Consider the following 25,896-nt stretch of genomic DNA (forward strand, 5'->3'; position numbering starts at 1 on the left):
AACATTCTATTCTTGAGGCATTATTCAGCTCACACACTTCTAAGCAGATACAAAGTCCTTTGGAACATCCCTCCTACTTCACCCTCTCCTCCTATCCCTTTTTCTCAAAAATTAATAAATCAAGAGCAGAGAAGAGAGTGTTATCAGGGTGAGGAGGGAGTGATTAGTGTAGAATGAAGGGGGATACACACCTATCCTACTTTTCTGCTTTAAAGCAGAGGTAAGGAAAAGTCTGGTCACTGGGAAAGAGGAGTCTTAGGAAGAAGCAGATCATGTTAGCATCTGTGTAACAACTGAGGCTGTGAATGGAGTTAAAGATATTCTGTGGTCCTCAAAAGATATTTAGGCTTTTTACCCCTTCCCCTCTCCTAGAACCTTGACCTATCCTTGGCTCCCACCTAAATGCTCACTCCGAAAACTCTCATCATTTCAAAGATTTACTTTCCAGGAACTATCATAAATGCTTATCAACTCATCTCAATGTTTTCCCCCCAAAATACAAAATGTCTTTCCATACAAAAGAGTCTCATATTAATTCATTACTTTCTGGAAGGGAAGCCTTTCCTATTATAGCCCTCTGTGAAAGACATGACAGCTTTAATAAACATGACATCAACTGCAAAGGGCAGCAGAGATTCTTCTCAATTACTGCAATACCAAAAACATGTTTTCACTCATTTTCAAGTTTGAAGGCCCAAGGGATGGGAAGGAGAAACTGGGATTTTTATTTTTAGAAAGTGACAATTTCGAACATTTGCTGTTTACTCCAACAAAGGTAGCAAACTTTTATTTGTTCAAACAGGATGATAAAGAATAGTTACCGTCTATAAGGTCTTATTTGGAAATAGAGCCACTTTTATCCATACCTCCTTACTAAAAATGGTACAGACCAGGGAAAAACAGACTTTCTCCTGGAGCTAGAATCTGAACAAAATCTAATCTTATCAACTCATGCCTACAGGGTACAGCTGTGCTATACCTCAGTATCCAGGACTGGACCACTCCAGGGAGAAATCTGGCACTTGCCAGATTGCAAATTCTAGGGGAATGGGATAGGGGGAGTTGTACAGCAGTAGTCTCCAGCCCCTGGAAATTCTGCCAAGTGACCTGGTGACATGAGAATTTTTTAATTTTGCCCTTTACCCACCAAATCTTCCAAGTACAGATACGGTTACTTTTTATGCAAGAATTTATACCTTAAAGATTACTGCAACCACTTGGGAAGTTTCAGAAGGCATAATCACAAGCAAAAGGTGAAAAGGGCTATGCCTGAATGAGAATCTCAACTCAAAAGTTCAAAATTAATTATTTGTTAAAACTGAGAAGCTGTAAAACCTAGTTAGCTTACCTGAATCCTTTACTCTGCCATGATCATTAATCCTCATATTATAGAATCAATACATTTTCCAAAGTTTGAAATAAAACAGATCATGTTATATCTAATCAATAAATAATATTTACTGAATGCCTATATACATGCAAAATGATAGACATATATATGTACATACACATTATATATGTATATATATGTATACATATGTATATGTATATATATATATATACATACTGTATAGAAAGATAATTATATACAGCTGGATATAGCTAATATATACTCATTCATTTATATATGTATAAAATGTGTGTATGTATATATGTGTATATGTGTGTATATATGTATATATCTGTGTGTGTTTTGTGTGTGTATATGTATATTATATGTGTGTGTATATAGGTACATTATATGTATGTGTATGTGTACATAGGTATATTACATGCTTGTGTGTGTGTGTGTGTGTGTGTGTGTGTGTGTAATTAATCAGTTAGTCAAAAAGCAATTAAGTACTTACTATATGCCAGTAGTTCTGGCCCTCAAGGAGCTGACATTCATGACCACTATAATCATTTGGTCTACTACTTTTCTGCGTATTTTTATACAATCAATGATTCCAAGATATCCATTCTAGGTTTTTCCCTCCAGGCATTTTCTGCCACTGTCTTGGATTCTCCTTTTCCACTGTGGCTCTCTCTCAGGACAATGCAAATTATTGCAGGTGTCAGAGAAGACACTCTTCTTCTACATTTACCTAGAAATCTCTTTGGGTCCATGCTCTCCCACTCCTCCAGGTGCCAGTTGCCCCTCTGGGGTTTCAACTCCCTCCCTCCCTTCCTAGATAAACAGATTTCTAAGTTACCAAAACCCCCAGGCCTCATCCAGGTTGTATGTGTGAGTATTGCCTGTCATATCCTTGGGTCTGCTAGGGAAGCTTCATTACCCATAGCATTCGAGGTGTGGGAGGGGTGCTGAGTGAGCTCAGGGTCAGGGAAGGTCAGTTTCTGGGTTTTGAGTATTTTTTAAACCCTCTTTTGAATTCTTGGTGTTATAGACCATGGAAACAGCTTAAGTTTCTTTATCTTTTATGTATAATTTCTGTTTTTGAGAGGTTTGAGAGGTCATGGGGGTCAGAGAAAACATATAGTCCACCATCTTGTTGCTCATGTGACCCAGATATCCTCAGTTCAAACATAATCTTAGCATGAACCACCTACATCTTCCTCTTGTTTTCTATCTAACTCAGCAGCCAATGACTTTATTTTTTAAAGGACAGGAAATTATTCCCTACTTCAAGGCTCTGGTCAGGTGTTACCTTTGTGAGAAGACCATTCCCCATCCTCAAGTTGAAAGTGATCTTTCCACCTTCAAATTGGATTTCTGTAGGCCACATACTGACTTTAAAAAACCCCACATGTTAACACTACCTATGTTTTATTGTAATTTTATTTATTTTGTTAAATATTTCCTAATTACATTTTAATCTGGTTCTGGCTAGGTTCTGGGAGTTTTGTGGATGCAGCATTTGACAGTCTGTTTTAGACTAAAGTGTCTAGCCTCCTTTACTATCACATTGTACTATGAGGATAATATCGTATAATAGAAAAGGTTCTGTGTCTGGAGTCAGAGGACCTTGGTTCAAAGCCTAGCCACTTGCTACTTTTTTGAGTTTTTAAAAGTTTTTCTTTCACTCATTCAACAGAAAAATAAATTAGATATATATAGATATATATGCCCATTTTAAACATCTGAGGCATAATTCGTCATACTTTCCATTCTTTTAGTTACTACATTAAAGCTCAGCATTATTGGTATAAAAACTTAAAATGGCATTAGGATTCTTGAGTAAGGGATAAGGGGGAAATTTTAAATGTCTGCAATAAACTAAGAATACCTGAAAGCTAAACCAGGCTTTAAACACATTTTCAAAAACCCTGCATGTTAATAGCATCACATCATCATCATTGTTAAGCTATATAAACAATAAAGCAGTTATGGTTGAGTGAAAGTAATATTCTCTGCAGGATATGATATAATAAATGCATTCAAAAAGCTCTGGTTAACAGAACTTGAAAGGGATTCTTTTGTTTTTGTTAAAGATATCAAAACAATTTTCCACAGCATCTGAAAATTTTAAATTTAATTTTTCCCCATTTAGTAGAAAATCAAACTGACAATTCTGGCTTTTTAGAAGTATAATCACAGACAAAATAAATGGCATAACATTTGCTCAAAGTAATCTAATTTACCTTTTGATTTCAGTATTTTTAAGAGAACGTATTTTAATAGAATGTCTTACATGACAAAACAATGCATGGTTTCTTATATTTGCTATAAAACCATAAAAGGGGGGAGTACATGAAGGCTCATATTTATAGATATATAAAATTACTGTGAATATAAGAAAAGGAACATAATTTTGGCCAAAACTATTTGGGAAGCATTAGGCTTGTCTTTTCTATGTTTTTAAGGATGCTTGTCTCATAGTTTATTAGGTCAGTCTGATCAATAGCTGACTTAAAAAATACAGCTTTATTCATGAGTTCTAGAGCATTGTACTTAGAAAAATACAAATTAATACAGATCCACGTGGGCCAAAAATAAAGCTACAAAGTAATTGAAGGTACAACAACTTAATTTCCCCTGCACAAGAAGAAGTTACATTGGAGCTGAAAGCCTTAGTCAGTCCAGATGCCTAGCACCAATATTTTTTTTCATAGTTAAATTTGTGAACAATTCTAGTTTATCTTGGTTCTTATTGTTTGTTTTGATTCTGCTGTTTCTGAAAAATTAAGCCTGGAGATTGGAGAGAATCACACATGAATGACTGTACTACATCACCAGCATGTCACACTTTGCTTGCTCATGGACCCCAGTTTTCTTATATTTGTGCACTACTTCTCCTTCTTGGCACTTTTCATAACGAGAAACGTCATCAACGATGGAGGTTGTGTGCTTGTAAGTGGAAATAATTGTAAGCATTTGTTTAGCTTTTTCTAAGGGTACCTCCTATGTGTTAAGGTAGATTGTAACTAGTTTGTTGCTATTATTCTCCAGCCTGATGTTTCAGATTGGTAGTTGGGCACATCCTTGACAAAGATCCACTTGACATCAAAATTTCTCTTCCATTTGTCCTGAGACCAGACACCAGCACTAGTGCCACATTCCGCAGGTGACTTCATCTCTACTACTCTACAAAAATGTCCACCACCACTGACACTGAAGAGCAAACAGACAGGACCCTTACTGTTCATAGAATGGAAAGCACTGTCTAAATGTTTGTTTCCATGTTCCATGCCACATGGAGTATTTAATGGAAGGATAAGTATCTTCCTCAGAATAACTCTTTAGTATGAACACATCCATTTTTAAGGCTCCAATCAAATTCTATGGGTAGCTTTCAGTTTTTCAAGGGCAGGATGTGATTCTCCACTTGGAACAGAATTAGTTTGGCCATTTCCAGTAGAGTTGCTATTGCTACCACTTGGTCCAAAAGCTTCATTTTGGTTTCCATGGGGTCCCCAGTGGTTTTGAGGGTAGTTGTGAGGGTTCTGATATTGTGTCTAGGCCAAACGAGAAGGCCAAGTTGGAATAGGTTGAATAGTCTGTTGTTGTGGCCGTGGGAGAGACTGAGGAGATGGAATCTTGGGGAGTGGGAGCCTTGCTCTCAGGCCCCTTATTATCCCAAGTACCAGTGTCCATATTATATTTTATAGGTGGTAGAGGTAAAGCACCTCCAATTGTAAGTCTACTTTTTGTTATTATTTTAGGTTTTGATTTTGCAGATTTGCTGGCAACGGCAGCCCAAGACTTTGGTTTTGAAACTGGTAAGTCTACGCTTGATCTACCATCACCATAAAGAACACCAGTTATTACAGCACTGTTAACAGATCCTATCATCTTAACTGCAGATGTTGTCACATCTCCATCAATCTCAAGTCCAACCACTCCCTGCTCAATGCTGTTCATTCCAGGTGCTTTATTTAAAGTGTCATTATGAACTTCTCTCTGTCCAAAAACAATAGTACTACCCAAAGAACTGAGTGGGTAGCTATAACTGTTTCCATAACCTGAACTTTGAGCTTGTTGTCCTTGGGATCCACTTGCTCCCCATGTTGAAAATGCAGGGTTTTGTAGAAAAAAATTAAACCTGTGTTGATAGATATTGTTTCCCAGACCCCCAGTTGTTCAAAACCAAAATCATACATGGAATGATAGCCTCCATTACTAAGCTGTCCATAGCTGTCCATAGGTGAGATATGGAGTAAGTACATCACCACCAGCAGATCATGGTGCTTCCATGAGTAAGGAAATCCAATAGATGGTGGATAGTAACTGGAAAGGTAGGGATCAGTCATTGAGGGATAGTTATTATCCTAATTTGACTGTCCAGAAAGGGAGGGTTCAAGGTCACTGTCATGCACTCTATCCTTCTGATGCAATGAACCATTTTGTACTGAGGGTCTGTGTTGGTAGCCAACATAATTCATGAACCTTGACCCAGGGGTGGGAAGAGGGAAGGAAGGAGGGAGAGGAGAGAGGGGAAGGGCTTGCCTAGTCTGGGAGGCAGGGGGGCAGTTGGGGCTGGGTCCACATAGTGTAGCTAAGGGTGGCACGACACTGAGGGCCTGTACCACTGGGGCTCTGGGGGGTGGTTCACTTGCTACTTTTTGGTTTTTTTGACACTGAGCAAGTCTTTCAACATCTCTGGCACTCAGTTTCTTGATCTGTAAAATGAGGTTGGACTAAATGGTCCTTAGGGTTCTCTGCAGTTCTATATTTAGGAATCTATGATCCTATATGACTTATTTGTAAATGAAAGATGACTTGATGTGGTCCACTCTACATGTGTGTCTGTATGCATATAAGGACACATGTGCATGTATGTGTACACATATACATATGGATATACAATATATCATATGTGTATGCACATACGTGGAGCAGCACACGGAGTGGCATATAGAATATATTATATCTCTATGTGTGTATACATACGTGCATGTGTTTATATACACATGTGTATATATGTGCCTACAGGTATATATGCACTCAGGTACATATTTGTATCCCTATAAAATACAAGTAGGAGTTCACATTCCCTATATCTGTACCCTTCTATATGAATGGCCTAACCACACATACTCCCTACGTGTGCCACTCCGTGTATGTATGACATATGCACACCACTCATGTCATATTTATTCTTCTGTATAACCCTACACACATGTGTATTAGCCATATATGTTCTTACACATGTCTTTCCAAACATGTTCCTTAGTCATGTGCCCTTTTGCCACTGATGGTATTTAAGTTTGTGGGACAGTGTACCCCATACTTATGGAGGAACTGTTTTATTAGTACTTTTCAACTACTTTTCCCTTTTTGCCATTAGATTGAGTGTTTTTTCTTTGAGCCAATTGTGTCCTCTGCATAACTACTAAAAGTAAATACAATGGTTGGGGATTTATGAGCTAGGGTTTGGGGAAGATATGTATCCACAAAGTAGCTTAAATCTGAGGAAGTCTTGTCTAGGGGACTTATGTCAAAGTTGGGAGGGGGATAGATGCTACCTATACAAGCTAGGGTCTTTTCTCTTTTAGAGTGTAACTTCCTTTAGAGCAGAAATGTATTTTTCATCTTCATAGTCCCAGTACCTACTAAGTGCAAAAGCACACAGGAAATGAATAAAAATGCTTGTTGAATTACACTGATCCATAGAAAAAGGTGAACAAGATAGAAGAGAGAACTGTGTAGGATTATGTGCCTTAATTGTTATTTTTTTGTGTGTTTGTATTTCATCTCCCTAAATGCAATATAAGTTCCTTAAAGGCAGGTTTCAAACAGTTCTCAATATATAGAAGTGCCTGATACTTTGCAGGGGTTCAATAAATCTTTGTTGACTAAAGCTAAATGGAAGTGAGGGAGGCAGAGGGAAATAAGAGGAGGTATGCATGAACAAACATGTAGTTGAATGGTTGAATGGGAAAGATAACCTTAGCTTGCCCTTTCAAAACCTCAAATCCTCCTGTTCCATGTTTATGACAAAAAATTACCTGACCCAGCCCCTAGGAACTAGCTCAATACCATCTATGGAGTTTTTAATCATTTTATTACCCTTTTCCAAGAATGATCAATGTTCCCAGATGTCAGAGGAAAAGAAATCACATAAAATACCTATGTTTACTTCCTGAAAAGGCTCCAGCAAACAAAATGAACAAACACTTGAACAATATATATTTGTAAATATTCCTGGCACATAGTTGGTCCTAAGTAAATATGTGTTTAATGGAAATGTTTGGTTGTCCAAATATTTCTCAAATATTCTTCATGAGTACATGAATAATTCACTCCTTGCTATACTTCTGTTTCTCATGACTAACTTGTATCATCATTAGGTATTTGTTGAGAGCTCTGTTGGGTACATTATTAGCCAAAGGTTGCATTATCTCCAAAATCAAATAGGATACTTTTGCCAAAAAAGGGATTCAGGTTACCTCCCTGAAGCTGATGAACTAGGATCTTGTAGCCCCGTAATTCTAAGTCAAGTTAAATAAGATCTGAGATTTAAAACTTTGGTTTGGTCTTTGGGATCTGGAATTGCAGAGAGGCTAATTTCTATTCTATGAAGTTTCTTGCCTTAATCACAGAAGCAGAAAACAATGAAAACACTATGGGATTTACCTTGAAGAAAGACAATTGCTGCAGTTAATTTGCTTCAATACATTTTAAAATAGCAAAATTTCCCAACATTACACACACACACACACACACACACACACACACACACACACACACACACACACGCACATTACCTGAGGCATCTAAATCTAAAAAGAATTGATTCTAAGTAAGGATTTTTCTCTTAAGGTACTAAAACCTTCATTTTATTTCAGGAACACCTTTGTTTTTCAGTATGGAATTTACACATCAGAAGGATATTTCTGCCCTGTTTTTAATTAATTTAAACATCATAGCAAACAAGTCAAAACTTTAATTTTAAAACATCAAAAGAAGCCAAACTGTATACAATGATGAAATTTTAGAATCGCTCAAAGCAAGTCAACAAATACCATATACTATAATTATCAGGAACTTTGCCTCAGAGGGACTCCATGGTAGTGCCCTTCTGGGACATGATAGCAGTCCCTACACACGATGGATACCAACCTCCCACATTGTACAATGAGAACCAGTGCCCTCATCTAGCCCCCAAAAAAACCTCCCAGTATTACTGAATCATTCTTCTAAGAGAGACAGTGTCTCTCCAACTCAACCCTCTACCTACCCACCCCCACAAAAAAAAAACCTAGCATATGAGAGTTTTTTCAGGAAATGATCTGTACCTGCTTCCATCACAACTCTCCCATTGGCAGACCTGCCTCTGAAACGGTGCCACCCACATTGTTTTCCGTGCCACCACTGCTGCTGCCTTAGCCCACTCCCAACTACTCTTTCAGATGCTGGATCCCCAGCCTCTCACCATGCCCCTCTGCCCCTCATAGTTATGGCTTTACTATCAGATATCTAATAGGAAAAAAAAAAAAGGTTAAGTACAAATCAGCCCTCAGTTATGAGGGGGAAATGTGGTGGAGTGGAAAGCCTACTGACTTGTCTTGAAATTCCTACCCCAGCTCCAACACTTACTAGCTATGTCACCCGAAGAAAGTTGGTCTACTTCTGTGAGTCTCAGTGTCCTCATGGGAATGGTGATATTTATATTACCAACTCAGGACAATAGAATCTCACAGATGTAGAGCTAGAAGGGACCTAGGAGGATGTCTAGTCCAACTCCTTATTTTATAGATGGGCAAACTGCCCAGGATTAAATTCCTTGCTGAGATCACATAGAGGTAACTAAGAGTCTCTGACTCCAGGGCTTACACTTTTTTCTACTGCACTGGCTGCCTCCTTTCATTATGAATAATGTACTATGTAAAACTTAAAGAGCTTTTGTAAATTTAAATTACCTTTTTATTTTTTTAAAGAAGTACATGAATGAATGTTAAGGCGTAAAGTGAAAGGCATCTAAAGGTAAAAAAGTAAAGCCAGCTTTAGTGGCCAAAAAGCAGATTAGACACAGGGATAACATTTCTAAAGCTTTCCTTATGATTGAAACTATACTTTATCAGTCCTAAGGCTTTCTTCAAAGGCATGGCTGGGGAAAAAAATTACGTCTTTACCTTCACTAACCTCTAACTGAAATTTCATCTCTTTCAATTATGAATATAGACTACAAAATATTATTTCGAGAATGAGTCCATTAAGTTTCAACAGCCAAAGAGGTCCATGACACAGAGAAAGACTGGAATTTAAGAATATGTTGAAAGACCAAGCAAAATTTTGCAACAGTTGTCCACCTGGTCCTTCTTGGTATTAAGAGCCCCTCTATTAAAGCATTCTAACCCTAACCGTCCATGGTAATCCTCACTCCCTGACTGACATGGGATCAGAAGCAATGAATACAGAAAAACTCTGCTAATTACATTTTCCTATCTTTTTTTTTTTATTATTATGGTGCCTATTCATTTTAAGAAGACAATCGAAAGATATTCCTTGCAAAATCCTACACACACACGCACACACACACACCACCACCACCACCACCACCACCATCAACAACAACAACAGAGATTCTTCAAGGACTTCAGAAATATCAATCATCAGATCAGAGGCTGGCCACATACAGACTGGGGCCCAGGGAGAAATGAACTGATCATTGGCCTCTTTCCTTGTCTGTCACCTCCATCCACCTTTTGTGGATTGGAGTTGCAGGGCTGTGGGCAACAAGGGAATCTGTTTAAGGTTCCCCATACACTTCCAACTCTATAAGGAAAACAATGGCTAAGGACATATTGCTCTTCCTGGTATAGCACTTTAAGGTCTATAAAACACTTTACATGATCCACACCACAAAACTGTGAGATAGGTAGCTAAAACTATTATTATTTCCATTTTACAGGTAAGGAAACTGAGGCTAAGCAAAATAATGTACTCAAGGTCACCCAATTCAGGTGTCTCTTCTGGGGCCAAGTCTACTTTTCCTTCTACTACCGCTTCTAACTTTACTTTTCTCTAAGCCAGCTTCTCCTAAAGGTGCTTAAGCTCCTGACCTGAATCAATAGTAAAAGGAAAAGTAATCACAAATGTAAGTTAGATTACATCTGGGCTTCAGGTTTCCTAATCTGCAAGATAATAATAGTTAAATGTCTGTAGTACTTTAAGGTTTGTAAACAGCTCTACATATATCCGCTCATTTGATCCTCTGGACAAGTTTGTGAGATAGGAGCTATTATCATCCTGATTTTACAGATGAAGATAATGTGAAGTGAATTCTCCAGGATGACACAGCTAATAAGCTTTCTGAGGCATGATTCAAACTCAGGTCTTCCTGATTTCAAATCCAGCTCTATCTACTAACTTTATGCTAACTCCACAAGAGGAATGGAGTTCCAAGATCTAGTATAGTCATAAGAATCTATGATTCTTTAGTTCTTCTTTTGCAAATTATTCTACCTCCCTATATCTGGTGCTCTTTTAGGAAACTTGGTGTCACAGAATCTCCATGTCTATATATGTCCATATCTATATCTGTCTGTCTATCTATCTATCTATCTATCTATCTATCTATCTATCTATCTATCTATCTATTTTCCCCTTCTCTAAATAACACTTTCATTTTGAATGCAACTAGCACAAAAGAAAAGGGCTTTATTATGTCAGTCTGGCCAGCTATGAAGGCCTGGTGGAGTTAACCTTTGTGAAGTATGTCAGTCAGCATTTATTAAGCACCTACTATGTGCCGGGCACAATACTAAGCACTGGGTATATAAAGAGAGACAAAAGACAATTGCTGCATTTGAGGAGTTCACAATCTAATGGGGAGATAACCAGCAAACAAATATGTACAAAACAAGCTATATACAGGATAAATAGGAAATAATCAAGACAGGGAAGGCCCTAGAATTAAGAGGAACTGGAAAAGGCTTCCTATACAATCCCTGTAGGGATTTTCAGTGGGTCTTGAATGGGGTGGGGGGGAAAGGGGGAATGGAGGATGGGGAGAGATGTATAAGCCAAATGAGGCCTTCAAAATGTGACTAGAGCAGCACAGGTATCTCCAGTCTCAATGGTCTGACCACGCCATACCTCAGTTGCCTTATTTCTCATCTTGACCTAATTCAGACTGCTTTTTTGGTGAACTTGTCTGCCTCTCTGTTGTGGATGTGGGACCCTGGCTCCCATCCCCATCTCCCTTCTTATGGTTTGATTGGCTCTAGGTTGCCAGGGATGGCTCAGCTCACAGACTTCACCTGGTTTTTGCTGGATTACTCTATCTGGTAATCAGCTACCTACCTATTTGGAAGCACCAGTGCACATATAAGGACGCTTGTGACTCTCTGCTGCCCCTGACTGGCCCCCAGCTGTCAGGGCTACTCTTGTTAAGCTTTTTTAATGCCCCATTTATCCCCTCTAGCTCCGAGTCCCCTTAGAATTATTCATGGAGGCTGCCACTAACCTTATCACTCACTGCTGTGTAACTTTGCTTACTGTTCTAAAATATTCACCAAGGTTATTGAAAAGGGTAGAGGATCAAGGCCTAGATTCTTACATAAACCACCCTCCCTCCCCTATCCATGTCAGGAAAATAGTGACAAGAAATGTATACAAATAAATAGGATAAACAAAAATAAAGTTTACTGCATTCTTGAATTTTTCTCTGAAACATCATTTTGGCTCTCAAAAATTCTGTCATAAAATATTCACTGGCCTCATCCAGGTGGATTTCACAAAATCATTAAAACTGGAAGTGACTTTAGAGATTATCTAATCCAACCCCCTTCATTTTGTACACATGGGAGCTGGATTAGGCATGAGCTGAAGAGAGGGGAATTGATTTTGCTACTATCAAGTACCTTTTCTATTATATTTATCAAAAGTTGAACCCTTACCTCTAAAATCACTTCTCTTGCTTCCTAGGTCTCTAGATTTTAAAATGGCTAATATTTACCCAAGACAATTTCCTGTCTCTGAAATTCCCTACACAAACAATGGTTCCCAAGGAATTAAGCAAAAAAAAAAAAGGTACAAAGAAAGGGAAGAGAGACAATGTTTAATTTTCTTCTGAGATTTCTTGCCCAATTTTTACCTAACTGCCTAACTTCCTTTGGTGTTGGCCAGCTTCCTATGGATTCATGGAAGTCGTTTCTCAGGGAAGGTTTAATGGACTGTTTACTGAAGAAAGCAATGACTAGCAGTCACAAAGAGAAAAAGAGATGCCCAAGATTAATCAGAAAAGTTGGGATGAGCAGGAGTGTCATGGGGACAGCATACAGACTAGACTTCTCAAATTTTCCAAAACTTTGAGTCCATCGTGAAGGTGAACAAAGGTTTACTAGAAATTGAGACATCTTTGCTATTCCCTAATGCATCCACCCATTTCTCCAGTTCACTAGCAATATTTCTTCATTTGCACCCTAATTGGACTCACATCTATTCAAGTACAGGTGTTGGGAGACTTTTATGAGCTATTCTTGGCTCTTCCAGAGGACTGCTGTGTACAAGTTTTCTATGATTTATTACCTGTTTATTCAGAGTGCAAAATCCTGGAGAGAGGTTAATTACTTTTTCCCTAAATAAATGTTTGATTATTATGCACTACCTATGAAAGGAAATTTTTTTGTTTAATGGTTGGTAATAGCTTTAAATTTACCATTAATTTATTTTTTGAAAATGAGCTTTTGAAGAGCTATCCATTTTAAAATAAGCAATAATGGGAAGCCCAGTAATATAATTCTGTGATATGGATTTTAGCTTTTATCATAAGGTACTTCTCAAGTAGTAAAGTCTCACAATTTATTTTGTGGTGTTTATATATAGTCTTGTGCATATTTAACTAATAATTTTTGGAACTAATTTCTTATAAAAGTTATCTATGCTAACATAGTGGAAAGTGTGCTGGATTTGGAATCAGAAGACCTACATTTAAATCCTGGTTCTGCCATATACTACCTGTGTGACCTTGGGTAAGTCATTTCATTTCTCTGGGCCTCAGTTTCTCTGTCTGTAAAATAAGGGGTTGAACTAGATAACTACCTTCTAGCTCTACTGTATTATCCTGACAACCTTTCTCAGGCACCTGGCAAATGTTGATGATTCTGAAAAAAATTAAGTACATGTTGTTGGAAATTAATGATGTATAAACAAGCTTAATGGAATTAAAAATCAGTGGAAACTGACACACCCTATAGCCAAGTTCAACCTAACCATTTATAAAGGTGAGACAGATCAGAGAACACGGTATTCTTTCTACCTCTTCAAATTGCTTTACAAGCCCCCATTAATCTTTTTTTATCATCACCATTTATAATGTTCATCGGCCCCTATCTGTTTTCTTCTCATCATCATTTGATCACCTAGCTCATCCTATTTTTAATTAATACAAGCTATGGATCTGGTTGAGAAGACCTTAAGCCCAAAATGTTGCCATAAAGACTTGGAAAAGCAGACACCAATATTTTTTTCAAGTTATATATTTCAATTATAATAATAATAATAAGAGGAGGAGAAGGAGTAATAACAGCAGCCACTTACATTTCTGTGGTACTTTAAAGTTTGCAAAACACTTTAGGATATTATCTCACTTAAGCCTCATAACAATCATGTGAAGTAAAAACTATTATCCCCACTTCCCAGATGACAAAACTGAGGCACAGATACATTAACTAACTTGCAGTCAGATAGCTATTATGTACCTGGGATTTGAACCCAGGTCTCCCTCACTCTGAGTCCAACAATCTACCTACTACATCATTTCATTTCTTCCCACAATATATTTCAGAACTAAGTCACATAACAACAAAAAGAAATTCAACAGTGTATTTATAGTTCCTAACATTTTACCTCCTCCATGAAGCCTTCCCAGACAAATCAGAAATGAAATGATAATTTTCCCTAACTCTTCTTTTTAAACATAAAACTGACTCACTACCCCATTAACAGCTCACCTTTAACTTTTATACAAAACATATTATTTATTCCTATTTATGTTATTCTAGCTTCATTGATCATTTGTTTCATATGTATATCTGTATGTATATATGACATACATTATATATACATACATATATGCATATACACATGGTATGTGCATACATGTGCAAGCATACATATACGCCTACAGATGCATGCATGCATACATATATACATACATATATACTATATCCTCTCAAAGGAAGTGTGGCTTAGTAGATAAAGATCTGGTGGCCTCAGAGTCAGGAAAATCATGTTCAAGTCATATCCTTTGCCACATATCGATGGTGTGCCTCTGGGCAAGTCCCTTAACTGACTCAAGCAAAGATGATGTACGTCTGAGCTGGTAGAGGAGCCTCCTCATCTTCAATAATGAAATCACAGGTCTTGTAAAAACAAATGCAATCCTGGAGAAACATGAAAAACATGCAGACAATATGTATTTTTGGTCTAGCCCAGGAATGTGACCAAGGGTGATAACTATGTCAGGGTATCCATTAGTCTTCCATAGAACTTACTGGGGTTAAGCAAAACAGGGTACCATGAGTCTAAAACCAATCAACAGTTAGCAGGGAAGGTCAGAAGATACAGCTTGTTGGTAGCAGACTGGTCAGTAGTGGGAAAGCTGATACAGAGGCCATGAGAAGCCAGAGATTAAGACAGGTCTCTCTAATCAGAGGAGGAGATCAAACACTAGGTTTCAATCCACAGTCCCAACAGGGCCAAAAAGAAGAGGCATGCCCCCATTTAGAGGCAATATGGCATAGTAGGAAAAAAAATTGGACTTGGAATCAGAAGAATATGTTTAAAATCCTGTCTTTGATACATTATGTGCAAATTTGGGCAGGTTATTTAACTTGTCTGAACCTCAGTTTCCTCATCTGTAAAATGAGTATAATAACAGTACCTACCTTAAGAGATTGTTTTGAGGAACAAATGAAGCAATGTATTTAAATGACTTTGCAAACCTTAAAGTACAATATAAATATGAACTATTAATCTTATTATCTATCCAAACCTATTCTTGGCAACAAGGAAATCTAAGGACAGGATACATCAGACAAAGTCTTTTTACAAAACTTTACAGGACCAAATCACAAGTCTGAAAATGGTAGCAAGATGGGTTAAAAGAGTTGTCCTAGGCAAAGACTTTGTCACAATTTGTTACACTCAGTAAACTGGGACTACTTGAAGGTTTTTTAAAGTAGAGTGTGTAGAGAGATCCAAGTCCATCTAGTCTTTCCAGTGGGCTACTCTGGAAATCTCCAGACAATTTCTGCATCCTCCTGAATGGGAGGCAAGTATGTTAGGAGTGGTAGCCCCCACACACACATGTATTAGGAATACTGTATGTGTCTTTTTACAATAATTGTCTCCAAATTGAGGACTGTAGCATGACACCAAGGAGGCTGAGTCTCCCATCCAAGGAGTGTGTTATTAATCAGAAGGGGTGAGAAGTTGGGTTGAATCTCTCCTTCCCCAGAATAGTCAGTTGTCAGTCTTGCCTGCAATATAGCCATGCCTATCCTTCACCCATTTTCTCCACTGCTTTGGTATAGTGAGCAAAAGAGGTAGTCAAAAGAATTTGTGAGATGCATGTGTGGGAGCAAAGAGGTGTCACATTTAAATTAGGAAAGAGTCAAGTCAGGACAGCACTGATGATGTCAGACTTTTCCTTGCCCAGATTAGCTTCTGAATTCACTGGATCTGCTCAATGATAGGCTAGCTAAGGTCAAAGACAGTCAGAGGTCCTAACAAGTAAAAACACAGCTGAGATTAGGGAATGCAGGGAATGCACAAACCTTCGTGATTTGAGTCTACATCAGATTTCAAGTTCCCTACCCAGCCATCGAGAGCCCAAGTTCTTGCTCTCCTTCTGACATTAGTTGAGTGACATTAGTTGAACCCTCTGTGCAAACTGCATTGTTCTCACTCATTTTCTCACTTAAGGGATAACTCAAATTGTACATTTCCTTAAACTCCTGGGTTTGGATTGATCTTCAGTCTTGGAGTACTTTTATGATCTAAGAGAGTGTGGCAGGCTTGAAGTGGTTTGCAGATATCTATTATTCATTATTCTCTGATTACCATTTATTTGCTCATTGATTCTCTTGCTAAGAGTAAAAACAACTATCTAAACAAATTCATCTGTTTCTTGGGAGAGCTGACTGCATTATAAAAAGGCCATGTGACTAAGACTGAAACATAACAAATTCAAGTAGGAGGCAGGGTCTGGTCGTTATCTAGGGGCTCAGAGCTAAGTTTTAACGAGGTGTATCCACAAATCTACACACTTCTTTATGAGTCAGCACTGCTCAAGCAGGTTAATCAAGATGAGTGTGACAGTCTTTGAGACCTATATCTTTTTTTGAATAAGATCAAGTAAGTTTAGATCAATATCCCTGGCAGTTAAATGTAGAATAGTGTTTTACACATAATAGGTACTACACACATATTTGAACGAATTAAGCCTGCTAATATTACCACCCTCTCTGTCTCTAAAAGTCATTAAATAGTAGTTCACATACTTGCCCCCCCACAAAGGATCACCTTCTTCTTGGATGGAACAATTCCTGAACCATAGTTCCCAATGTCCCTTTTGGACATCAAACGTCATCCTTCTGTATGAAAGGATGTTGTCACATCAGATTAGCCCACCCACGAAGCAAGCAAAAAGGTAATGAAAGGGTTAAAAAAGAACTGTAACTGGCTAAGTATAGAGAGTATCTAAAGGACTTTTCCAAGGTCAACAGCAAGTCAGCACCAGTATTCGGGAATGAAACTCAGAATTCTTGACTCCTACAATTGTGCTTATTCTATCTTCTCTCTCTAAAATGACTGTCTGAACGATCATTATTGCTTAATAACTATTAAGGGTCCTCTGGGTACTAGGCATGGTAAGTAACACTGAAATAGGTATGATACTTTCCTGGAGGAGTTTGCTAACTCAATTAGGCACAGAGAGCCACTTAGCAAAAGGACTAGAATGGCACAAGATTAGAAGAATAGAAAAAGGAGAAAACAAAAGGCAAGGCCACACACCAGATGGGGAAAAGGCATTAAAAATGAAATGAATGTCTGGTGTTGAGCCTCATTTCCCCAGTGATGTTTACATTTAGATTGGTTTCTGGAGGCAGGCCAGGAAACCACTAGTCTCATTTGAGATTAGTAGAAGAACACTACTATCTTATTATACATTTGCCTACTTTATAATCCTTTCCTGAAACTCATTAAGACACTTGATTTTCTATGATAGATCAGACTGTTGGCTTATCGAGCCTAGTATTCAACATTTGCTAGTGACCCTGTTAAAAGAATTTTGTGAGGAGCGAGGGGAAGGAGGGAAGCCAAAATGGACCCAGCCAACTGTGTAATGTCACATATAGAGAGCTTCTGTAGGACAGTATTATTCTGGGAGAGTGGTCATTTCTCTGTACTCCTTCTTGTTACACGAGATCAGAATTTATCCAGAAGAGAGAGGCTTTAAGTAGGCTATCCTTGGCCTTTAATGCCAATGTTGTTATTAGTGATCATAAGTTTCCCATCCCATTTATCCATACCTAACTAACCACAGCACTCCATTTGATAACATTTTATACCGAAAGTTTCACAAGCTAACTTGGTGCAGAAAGAAATCTCTCCTTTTGTTCTACCCGGATTAATTCCAAGAATCCCTTTTTCTCTTGTAATGCAAGGGGTATTACAAAAGGGTAATAAGGAGGGACTGGTATATGAGCTGTCTGAGCAGCGAAAATATTACAGCAATGTTAACCTACTTTAGAAATTAAGAATGGGGTTTGAAACATACTCAGTGACTTTCAGGCCAGTGTGTTCTGTTCAATTATATTATGTGTTGTTTATTGTACTTTATTTAGATCTTTAACTTTCTTAGACAAAAATAAAAAAATAGCTTCTCATAGAAATGTAATTGGGTAAATGTAAGAAGTCTTATATTTTGAGATTTAGTGTAGTAAGAATATTATCAGAAAAGTATTTTCATATAATTGTTATTTTTAATAGTACTCAAGTGTGGTTTTATTACTTCTGAAGGCCATGTGTTTTTATAGGGGAATGCATCTCTTATTTGGTAGTAAAAGTCAATGGGACAATTGAATACAATTCAACAAACATTTATTTTAGTGCAAGATTCACTTTATACTTAACTTTTGGTGAATACAGTTCTTCAGGAATGCCCTCTCTCCCTCCCCCCTTCAACTCTCAGCATCTCAGCCTTCCTTCAAGGCTCAGTTCAAATGTCACCTTCTGTAGGAAGCCTTTCCTGAACCCCCTGTTTCTCTTCCAACCAATGACTTTGTATTTATTTCTTTGTGTGTACATACTGTCTCCCCCCAATAAAATGGAAGCTCCTTGAAAGTAAAGAGTGTTTTCAGATTTGTCTTTATATGTCTTCCTATCTGCACCATGATTTCTGGAGGGACCTGAGCCATGCATCATTTTATTCTTAACTGGATTCTCCAGACTTCTCTTCCTCCTCACCAGTTGCCTTGCCTCCTTCTCCTTGACCCTTTCCAGTTCCTTTTACTGTGTGGTCTTTCCCCCATTAGTGTGTAAGCTCCTTAAGAATAGGAGCTATTTCGCCTGTTAGTATATAAATTCCTGGTTTTTAGCACAGCAGCTGGTATGTAGTAAAACCTTAATAAATGCTTTTCCTATCTAAAACCCTAGAACCTAGCATGATGTCTGCCCCATAGAAAGTGCTTAATGAATGCTTGTAGAATTGAATCTGCAAACGGAATCCTTTCGCCCTTACCTTCTTGAAGGCAAAGCCATACAGATGAATCTCATTAAGTAAAATTCATGCTGTAAGTGTAGCCTCAAGAATTAATTAAAATTCACTCATTCAAAGCCCTCCCAGATACACCTATCAAGTACAAAGAGCAAGACACAATCTCTCTGGGCCTTGGCCTGAGGGGAGAAATCTGTGTTCAAATTCTGATTGATCGTATTAATTGTATGACCTTGAAAAAGTTGACTTTCTTCTCTGAGTTTCAGTTGCCTTACTATATTATCTGAGTAATGTACCTACCTCTTTAGGGTTGCTTTAAGGAAAATACTTTGCAGGTGCTCTATACTTGAGGTGCTCTATAAATGTCAATTATGATTACTCTAATGCTTTTTTGTTGTACTGGTGGGAGAAGGTGGACTCTACAGCCTCTGAATTTGTCTTAACTAAAAACATCTTTCTCCATCACACTGAACTCTATTCCCTCTGGCCTTGCCAGGTGGAATCATTTCCAATAAAATCTCCACAGAATGCAACTTAATTCAAGACAGTGTTTTACCCTCTAATTTTCCTGAACTGCTTTAAAGAATTTTTTAAAATATAGGTACAATGTTAGAATCTGAAAGAAAGAATAATTGGATTCTAAGAAGCATTAAAAGAGATATTTAGGGGGAAAGTAGCAAGGGCATGAAAAGCAATAGTAATTTTCAAAAGCTTCATCTTTTTGCTGTTGTTATTTCCAGAATGTATAGAAGGAAGAAAAGGCTTTGCCCTCACTTTGTGCTTTGAGAATGAAGAGTTTATTTTCTGCCAACCAAACAGAAATGTATAAGGCTTCAGAAGAGATTTGTTCTCCATCATGACAATATATTGAGGAACATGGAATTGCCTTTAAATGGATTGGTAGCTTCTGGTCTTGACCTACAAGGAGACGTTAAGAAGATGAATCCCGTTCTCAGCACAGAAAGACAACTGCTCATCTCTCCTTTGGTTTGGGAGATCATGATTATACTGCTGACTCCTTCCTATTGCCTCTACTTAGTACCGTTTACAGCTTCCCAGCCCTTTCTTCTGTCTCCAAAGAAATATGCACAAAAGTCGGCTTTCCAAACTGTTCTGCTTTTGTTATTCCTGTAGAGTGTTTGATGGGGATGGGGAGGGCAGAATAAGGAGAGGTTGGTTTGGATTTGTGATTTCATCGGTGCAACTGGTGAAGTGGGAAGGAAACTCCTTCCACCTTTGTGACTTAAAGTGTCAGAGAGTTAGTTGCCTAGGAGGCCTAAGAGGTTAGATCACATAGACATTAAGTCTCAGAGGCATGGCTTGACCCTAGGTTTTCTTGACTCCAAGGACAACTGTAACTATTACTTCACTGCTTATTCTTGTCAAATGTATATTTGTAGTAAATTCCTTTGTGTAATTTTAGTAAATGTTCCTGCCATTTATGTTAGCTAAATAATTCAATAAATAGAGCATTAGACCTACAATCAGGAAGACTTCAGTTCAGATGCTGCCTTAGACACTTACTAGTTGTGGTAACCCTGGGCAAGTCACAAAACATCTATCTGTATCAGTTTCCTCATTTGTAAAATGGGAATAATAAGAGCCTCTACCTTCCAAGGTTGGTGTGAGGGTAAAATGAGATATAATATCCAGGTCATGATTAGTGAGAATAATGAATCCCCTGAAGTAATCGAATTATTTGAATTCAAATTACATATTTCCACTAGGCTTGAACCAATTACAATATTTTACATAATTATAACTTCGAATAGTGCAAATTCAAACATGTGTGGTCACTTCTGGGGATTCGTTATTTGCACTAAACGCTTTGCTAACTTTGAAAAGCTATATAAATACTAGCTATTATTATTTAAATATGCATGTGTATATCTGAAAAGCAAAAAATTAGTAGCCAACACAGTAGAGCATCGGGTTCTGAGTTCCAAGATGTGTGCCAGAGAATATACCAGATGTTTCAGGTGTAGGCTCAAAAAAAAAATTGTGAATTGATAGAACCCACCAAATATAACTGCATCTTCTTATTTATTATCTATAAAAGGGGAATAGTGCCTGCCTAAACTCCACTGAATCTCCAGGAGTATACAAGACAAAGAGGATGGAGCTAGGCAAAATGAGCACAAAAAGCAGCTTATTCCCTTTTCTAAGCAAGGGAGGAAGTGAAGGGTGGGAGGGAATATCCTATCTTTTTTGGAAATTTTTCAAAAACCAAGGTGCCCAGGGGGCAATTCTAACTAGTGTTCTGGGCAATTTACATGGATTTGTATTCTGTTCTGTTCCTTTTAGGAGGTGATTAATTACCATGGCAACCACTGCATCACATGACATACATGCTTGCTCTGAAATACAACTATGGTGCACCTTCTTTTAGGAAAATATATTCCTGAAATGGAATGTGCTTTCCTTAAGTAGTTGCATCATAAAATGAAAAGTAAAGGCTTTGTGATAATTGACTTTATGGGGTCTCATTTGAATACATTTTCCTTAGTTGACCTGGAGTAGGGTACAGTAAAAAGAAAGGACAGAAAAACATCTGAGAATGGATAATACCAGACCACAAGATATATGAAGAAGTGAAAACTTGAAGAATATTCAAAACTGTTGTTGTATTTATGCCACTGTTTTCCCATTTTCAATTTCATTTATAGCATGAAGTCAACCTCACTGTGAATTAGCAAGAAAACTGCTCTACAAAGTTAACTAAGTTACTTATTCCTGTTGGCAAGATAGTAGATTTTTACTACTTAGAATATGTTGCTGTATGTGTCTCTGACAGAGCCATAACTAGTAATCTTTGCTCCTGGAGCAAGCAGAACAAAGTAAACCTTGCTTTCTATATGATTCTTTCCTATTTTAACTAACTAGTCTTTTCAATAGGTACTAAGCTCAGTTATTTCTACATGTCGAAGTCCTGTGAATGCTGTTAGCATCCTCTAGATTTTGGTGCCTTGAGCCAAGGCTCTAGTCATCCCACCTTTGTTACAGATCTGGCCTATGTTTTTAGGGAATGACTTAAGACTACACTACACATATCCAAAAGAAGTAACAGAATGTAGGAGAGGGGAGGAAAAAGAGGATCTACTTATTTAAAAGAGAGGCAGTTAGGTAGCACAGTTGATAGAGTGCCTAAGCCTAGGAACTGAGTTTAAATCTGACCTGACACTTACTAGCTTTGTTAATCTGGGCAAACACTTGTAAAGTGCTTAACACAGTGCCTGGTATGTAGTAATCACTATATAAATGTTTATTATTAATATTAATTATTATTATAAAAATTTATATTTAATTGGTAATGGAATAAAATTTCATTTCAATTTCCACACACAAAAAAATTAATCATGTAATCAAAGTTAGCTTTTATCAAAACTCTCCACAACTACAGTGGAAGACCTCTATCAATCACTGCCAAAGTGTTGTATAATGGATGCCAATTTCAATCTGGAAATATTGCCACAATGCCAGTATCTAGCACTATTTCTACCCTACTCACCTACTGACATAGCACCCTTCTCATAGATATCAGTGAGCTGATATTTTTGAGGGTTCTAAAGTACTTCTTCTAAAGTAAAAAGACTAGGTAGTATTGGTAAAAGCAAAGTCAATCAACCTTTATCTACCCAATGGATCCAACTGACAAACTGCCAGAAACCCAAGGACTAACACATGTTTTCCCCAAAGTAAAGCAAAAACTTGTTTCTAATAAGGTAAGATGTTCTGAAATCCACACAGGACAGCTCCATGAACAATTCGATCTCTACTTGTCATTGGTGACGTTGTCTCCCTGGGAAGTTATTAAAAACAGCAGCAAGAACAAGTGGCTGTGATTCTCACCATACAACTACTTAGGTCTCATACAAACACATATGCATTACCCCCTAATCTGCTTCCTGTGGTGTGGATGAGCTATCTGCATTATCCTGCATTTCTAAGGGAAAAAAAAAACCCTCAGGAGTCCCTTTTCCCCTCAGTTATCAAGTCTTGTCCATGCTACCTCTACAATATTTCTCACACCCATCCCCTCCTTTCCATTTATCTATGGCTACCATCTTATTTCAAATCATAGATTTCTGCAATAGTTTCTTAGCTAGTCCAACACCTTCAGTCTCTCTTCCTCCTCCAGTGTTTCCAAATTCAACTTACTAATGCAGCTTTAATTATATCATTCTGTTAAAAAACCTTTAATAGTTCTCAATTGTGTACCAAGTAAAGCACAAACTCTTTAGCTTGGCATTTAAGGTTCCCAACCATCTCCAAGCTTTCCAAAATTATTGCACCCCACTCTTCTCTTCAGGTACTTTGTACTTTAGCCAAAGATGACTACTTGGCATATACCAACATACCCCATGCTTTATTACCTCCACAGCTTACCCATACTGTTCCTTATATCTGTAATTCTTTCCCCATTCGTTCATCAGCTATCTTTTAAAGCCTACTCACCTTCAGGGCCCAGTTTTAGTATCACCTTCTCCATGAATCCTTCTCTCATGTCCCACTGCAAGAGGAGTCTCTTCATATTATCAATTCCCACATCTTTTACACAGCTCTCAAATTTTCACCCAAATCATTGGCTTAAAAAAATGTTAAATAGGGCAAGGCCAAGAATAGACCTCTTTAAAAATTTAATAGAAACTGCCATCTGAGTTGGCATGGAGCCATTAATCAGTACTTTTGGGGTACAGATGTTCAACCAGCTATGACTCTACCTAAGAATACTATTATAGAGAACAGGACATTATCTTATCCATGAGGATTTCATGGGAAATTGTCAAGTACTCTGATAAGATGCATATTTATTTTAATATGGCATAATGTACTCTTATGGTATCTAGTGATTGCTACATTTTCCCCTCTAAATGTTGTATACTAATTTATGCTAGAATTGTTCCGGAATCTAAATGTCAAGCTTATTATTCCATAATCTACCATTTCCCTCCTTTGCAAATCAGGACATTTGTCAAATTCTAATCTTCTGTTCCTTCTCTCATTGTCTATGATTTCCTCAAAGATCATTAATAGTGGTTTTGGAATGACTTCTGAAATTTCTTTCAGCAACCTAGAATATAATGTGTGTGTATATGGAAACTTGCATTTATGTGAAGAAGTTAAAAGATCTCTTACTAGTAAGATAATAAAAGATCTTTCAAGCACCTATGTAAAATGAGGATTAGTAGCACAGTAACAAGAAAATCTATCTATCCACATACATAAATATATGTGTGTTTGTGTATTTAGAGAGAGAGAGAGAAAGGGAGAGATGGAGGGAGGGAGGAGAAAAGGAGGGAGGGAGGGAGGGAGGGAAGGAGGAAGAAAGGAAGAAAGAAGATAAGGATGCAGGATAGGCAGAGAGAAGAGAAGAGGAAGGGAGAGGAAGAAAAATGAAAGGAGAGGAGAGAAGAGGAGGGGAAGAAGGAGAGATGGGAAGAAGAAGAGAGAGTTGGGAAGAGAGGTGGAAAGAAGAGGGGGAAAATCTCTGTGTTCAGTAAATTGATGATAAAAAGATGATGTTTTAAAAAGGTATCCATCCGTAAGGTGGGCCATCTCACAGAAAATGCCATCTGGGAAGACATGAAATAATCTGAAGTGGATATAGTAAGGCAGCTGGTGTATAAAGCTTATCAAATGATGTGCCAGTTAGCAACTGAACCATTAGGGAGTATATATGACAGAGCTCAAGCCATTAGTTAGCCATTAGCTTTGAGACAAATGGGTCATACAGTGAAAATAGGCGAGGTGATTTGAAGGGTATTGTCTTTGGGGCTGAATTGGAGGAACCAGTTGTGTCTTTTTGATTCAGAGTTTCTGTACCTCCGAACTTGCTGCCAAATGGTCAAACATACACTTGTTTTTTTTTCTTAAACAGAAGAAAAAAGTGGGAAACAGATTTCTATTCTTTTTCCCTAAAAAAAAATTCTCTCCTTTTGCAAAGGAAGTAATGATAGATGTGACACGTTAGAAATATGATCAAGGCACTCTTCGGAGCAGCACAGCAATCTTAGGAGGAGACAAAACAAATTCTTACAAACTTCAGTTAGGGTCTCTGCCAACTTTCTAGCACTTCACTTTTGAAGAAGAAACATTTGTCAGTCTTCTTGATAGCAGTCATATAAATGTGTCGTTTTTATCTGCAATGACTCCAATGAGTTCTTTTTTCAATGAGTGGTGCTATAAGCCTTCCTTATCCTGGGGACTCCCTCCTCAGTCTCAGGAGAAAGAGAAGGAAGCAAAGCCTTTGAGGATTCTGAGCCTCCAAACCATTAAAATGAATTTAGCAAGGCCATAACAAAACAGGCCTTTGATTCAGATTCCTAGTCGGGTCACATATAATCATAGATCAAGGAGCTGAAAGGGACTTTAGAGTTCATTTTTTCTAATGCTTTCATTTTACAAGTAAGGTATCTAAGGTTCAATGACCAAAGTGACTAGTCTGAGAGCACACTGGTAGTATAAACTGCAGAGTCAAGTGCCTAGAATTGAGTAGGCAGTTTAAAAATGTTGAATTTGTCATTAAAACCTGGATCTTCCATTTCCAAGTCTAGTATTCTTGATCAAAGATAGAAAATTCTACAATAAATTCCATGCACAATTCATAGCTTTCCTTTGAAATTGGCAAAAGTAATAAAATTCTGGGTTCCTACAAAATGATTTTTGTAGTATGAGTCAAGGGTGCCCCAACCTGACCAAATTAATAAGTTCATGGAAATTCAAAGAGTGAAAATATCATATTGGGCTTCCAGAAAATGAGGCATTGATGGATGGCTTCCATGTTTTC

General features: G+C 37.7%; 1 protein-coding gene and 1 pseudogene across 1 annotated transcript in view; both read right to left on the minus strand.

Moving 5' to 3' along the window:
* The window catches only part of SLC35F1 (solute carrier family 35 member F1), a 573,453-nt gene that overhangs the window by 515,649 nt on the left and 31,908 nt on the right, over positions 1 to 25,896 (minus strand). The gene's annotated exons all lie outside the window — the stretch shown is intronic.
* LOC110197603 (YTH domain-containing family protein 1 pseudogene) lies at positions 4,116 to 5,703 on the minus strand (annotated as a pseudogene).

The sequence above is a fragment of the Phascolarctos cinereus genome, unplaced genomic scaffold (assembly GCF_003287225.1).
Source record: "Phascolarctos cinereus isolate Bilbo 61053 unplaced genomic scaffold, phaCin_HiC Scaffold_5;HRSCAF=322, whole genome shotgun sequence".
NCBI lineage: Eukaryota > Metazoa > Chordata > Mammalia > Diprotodontia > Phascolarctidae > Phascolarctos > Phascolarctos cinereus.